Source organism: Leopardus geoffroyi, chromosome B3, assembly GCF_018350155.1.
Source record: "Leopardus geoffroyi isolate Oge1 chromosome B3, O.geoffroyi_Oge1_pat1.0, whole genome shotgun sequence".
NCBI lineage: Eukaryota > Metazoa > Chordata > Mammalia > Carnivora > Felidae > Leopardus > Leopardus geoffroyi.
Genome location: NC_059337.1, coordinates 96,899,395 through 96,904,280, shown reverse-complemented (window position 1 = coordinate 96,904,280; position 4,886 = coordinate 96,899,395).

Genomic DNA, 4,886 nt, shown 5'->3' with positions numbered 1-4,886 from the left:
TTTTCACCACCTTCATATACCAGCTCAAGGCAGGTGAGAATAATTATTAGAGTGGGGTGCCTGGGTGGCTCAGTCAATTGAGCGTCTGACTTTTAATTTCAGCTCAGGTCATGATCCCAGGGTCATGAGTTCGAGCTCTGCATTGGGCTCTGTGCTGACAGTGTGGAGCCTGCTTTGGATTCTCTCTTTTCCTCTCTCTGCTACTCCCCTGCTTGTTCTCTCTCTCTCAAAATAAAGAAACTTTAAAAAATTATTAGAGCATTCCTTTTTCTGTGGCATAAATGGTTTTGTGAATACATGAACAGATTGAATATTTTTAAAATTGGGGGAAAATTGGAAGCCTTAAATGAATCTTTGGAATGGTGATTTAACATTGGTAAACAATATTCAAATAATTTAATTCAAATAGAAAAGTTTATTGGAAGAGAGGGGTGGTGCAACCTTTTGGGGGGTGTCTTCTGTGAGCCAAATATATATTAAGACCTAGAAGAAGTTATGACAAAGTCAGCAAGCCCTCTGGCCTTTAGGACAACCACCACAATTTTGCCCACAGCCTGGACTAAAGACAATAAAACATCTACTGGAGTGAATGAGGGAAAGACAACCTCTTGAGATCTGATTGAGAAATGGAATAATGAAGCAGTGTAGCTTCCACATGCATTCGTTGTTCTAAATATCCTGATAGGCTCCCAGTTCTTGAGGCAGCAATATAAACACAGACTACTGGCCTGTCTCAGTAATCTTCAGAAAGCCTCAGACAACATTTTTTTCCCCCAGTCGATCTCCTACCAAACTCCTCACACCTATCATTGGGGACCCATTAGAGTCACCATAACAACTTGTAGAAATATTTAATTTTCTTCCCCCAGCAAGAACTTACTGTCCTGATCATCCAAATACATTTTATACTTTGTGTCTAAAGGACCTGATTTCTGTGAAACAGGATAGGTCACATCAGGTCTTTATATATTGTTTTCTACAGAGACACAGAGAAAGGGTTTTGGTTTTGTTTTGTTTTCTTTGGAGACAGAAAAAAAATGAAGGTGTTAGCCTTCATACAAGTAGTTCTGCTTATATATGAAGCCACAAGAACCAATGCTTAAGCCTGGAAAATAATCATATCTCATTGTACCTTGTTTTAATTTATTCCTTCCTTTATCTTGTAGATTATTCCTTATCATAAAATGGCCTTATAAAAATATGAAAGTTGCTTACTTTAAGTCAGTATGATACCCATCATAACAAATTCTAGTCTCCTATTCCACTATCTTTTGTACAACTGAGTCTTCAAAATAATTATAGATATGTCCTTAATGTTAATAATCACTTTTAACTTAAAACTTCAGGAATTCTATCCTTCAGTGGAAATTTACCAACATTTTACCATATTTTGAGAGTGTAAAGGAAGTAATGTCAGAAACATTGTGGGGTAGGAAGAATTCCCTGAAAAACACAATGATTCAAGAATTAATGGACAAGTTTCCTTTGTGAGCAATTAGAAAATTGAAAGGCTCTTATTTCCTGGGAGTATGCAAAACAACACTCACAAAAGCTAGTAGGGAGATTTGGGACACCTTCCTGCCAGAGACCCTTTCCTGGAATGATGATGTATAATCAGGAAGAGACTCCCTAACTTTCAGTTTCACCAAGGGAGGGAGAGATTGGTTCACATGTCTATTGCCCCAACATTTCTGAGGAGGCTTTTAAGAGCTTTGGCTTCTGAGTTGCCATATTTGGAGCTCTTACAGTTCTGGCAAAGACTACCTACCCAGGGATAAGAAAAGCAACAGTTTGGGATGGTAGATTCCATTGACCTTGCCCCCTGGCTCAGCACAGAATGAATGGACAAAAGTTGCCTACTTCTCCCTGGGAGGGGAAAGAGTTGGTAGAGGCCTCTAGAATCTCATGCTGGGCTGATTGGTAAGAATATTCTCCTTTATGAGACCAGTCCATGAAGGCACTGGGGGGCTGAATGGATTTAAAAAAAAAGACCTAACTCTACCATCTATAAGAACTCTAGACTTAAGAAAATGGGCTGAAATTGAAGAGATGGGAAAAAAAAATACTCCATACAAATGGTAAGCAAAAGAGAACAGCAGCAGCTATACTAACATCACATATCAGACAAAACAGACTTCAGATCAAAACTGTCACCAGAGACTCAAAGGACATTATATAATGATAAAAGAGTCAACTTATCAGGAAGATATAACAATTACAAACCTATATGCACCCAATATGAGAGCACCTAAATATATAAGGCAAACATTGACAGCAATAAAGGAAGAAATAGATAGCAATGAAATAATAAAATTTCAATAACCTCCTTCAATAATGGACAGAAAATCCAGAGAGATTATCAATAAGGAAACAGAGGGCTTAAATAATACTGTAGACCAAATAGACCTAACAGACAAATATAGAACAGTTCATCCCGTAAGAACAGAATCCATTCTATTCAAGCATACACAGATCTTTCTCCAGGATAGATCACAAGTTAGGTCAAAGAAACAAGTTTAAAATGTTTAAGAAAACTGAAATGATACCATGTATTTTTTCTGACTATGTGGAATTAAACTAGAAATCAAAGAAGGAATGAAAATTAAATATACAAATACAAATAAAATATACAAATAAAAAATAAAATATACACACTCTGGAGTGACTGTTGGGTCAAAGAGAAAATCAAAAAGGAAATGGAAAAGTGCCTTAAGAAACATGAAAAAAAAAAAAACACAAAGCTTACCAAAACTTATGGTATATAGTAAAAGTAGTACTAAGGATAAATTTCATAGTGATAAACACCTACACTAAAGAAGAAGATCTCAAACAGCATTATACCTCAAGGAACTGGAAAAACAAACTAAACTCAAAATTAGCAGAAGGAAGGAAATAAGGATTAGAGCAAAAATAAATGAAAAGAAACCTTCCAAAAAAGAAAAAAAAAATGGATTGAGTTGTTTTTTTTCAAAATATAAACAAAATTGACCAACCCTCAAAAAGACTAGGTAAAGAAGAAGGGATTAAAATAAATCAGAAATGAAAATACAGACATTATAAATGATGCTACAGAAATAAAAGAGTCATAAGAGACTGCTATGAACAATTATATGCCAAAAAATCTGAATAACCTAAGTGAAATGGATAAATTCCTAGAAACACAAAACCTACCAATTTTAAATTGTGAAGAAATGGACTCTGAACAGACACACAACTAGTATGGAGATTAAATAAGTAATGAAAATCACTCAACAACAAAAATCAAGGACCAAATGACTTCACTGGTGAATTTTACCAAACATTTAAAGAATTAATGTTAATCCTTCTCAAACTTGTCCAAATATTCAAAAAAGGGGGAATGATCTCAAACTTATTTTATAAGGCTAGCATTATCCTGATACCCAAGCTAGAAAAGGACACAATAGGAAAACTACAAGCCAATATCCCTGATGAATTCTCCAAAAAAAAAAAAAAAAAAAAAAAAAAGGAAACCAATTTTAGCAGGTTTTTAAAAAGGATCATGTGCCATGCTCAAGTGGGATTTATATTTGGAATTCAAGGATGGTTTCACACAGACAAATCAATATGCTGTATCACAACAGAATAAAAGAAAAAATCATATGATCATGTTAATTGACACAGAGGAAGCATTTGCCAAAATTCAACATCCATTCATGATAAAAACTCTTAACAAATTAGGTACAGAAAGAATGTACCTCAACATATGACAAGCCCACAGCTATTATACACAATGGTGAAAAGTTGAAAGCTTTTTCCCTAAGATCAGGAATATGACAAAGGTAATCACTACTCTTGCCATTTCTATTCAACGTAGTATTGGAAGTCCTAGCTAGAGCAATCAGCAAGAAAGATAAATTAAAAATAAAATCAGAATTAGAAAGAAAGAAGTACAATGTTCTGTATTTGCAAATGACATGATTTTATAAATAGAAAATTCTAAAAACTTCATCAAAACACATTAGATCTAATCAACAAATTCATTAAAGTTGCACGATACAAAATTAACATACATAATCAGTAGTGTTTTGATACACCAAATTATATGAAAAAAAAGAAAAAAGATCCCATTTACAATAGCATCAAAAACAACAAAATACCTAAAAATAAACTTAATCAAAAAGGTGAAAGAGATTTACTCTGAAAATTATGAGACGCTGATGAAAGAAATCAAATGGTAACCATGTTCATGAATTGAACAAATTAATATTGTTAAAATGTCAATATTACCAAAGCCATTTATAGATTCAATGCAACCCCTATCAAGATTCCAATGGAATTTACAGAACTAGCAAAAAACAAATCCTAAAATGTATATGGAACCACAAAAGGCCTTGAATAGCCAAAACAATCCTGAGAAAGAGCAGAGCAGGAGTCATTACACTTCTTGATATTTAAGTTATACTATAAAGTATATAGTATACTATAAAAAAATCAAAATAATATGGTTGTAGTTTAACAGCAAAGAGATCAATCAAACAGAACTGAGAGCCCAGAAATAAACCAAAGATATATATATATATATATATATATATATATATATATATATATATATCAACTAATATTTGATGAGGGAACAAAGAATAGTCAATGGAGAAAAGACAGTTTCTTTAATAAATGGTGCTGGGAAAATTGGATATTACATGTAAAAGAATGAAACTAGGCCCCTATCTTATACCACTCACAAAAATTAACTCAAAATGCACTAATGACTTAAATGTAAAACTTGAAACCATGAAACTCCTAGAAGAAAACAGGAAAAATGTTTGTTGACATGAATATTGACAAATGGCTTTTTGAATATGACATCTAAAGCACAAGAAACATAAAACATAAACAAGTAGGACTACATCGAACAGAAGAGCTTT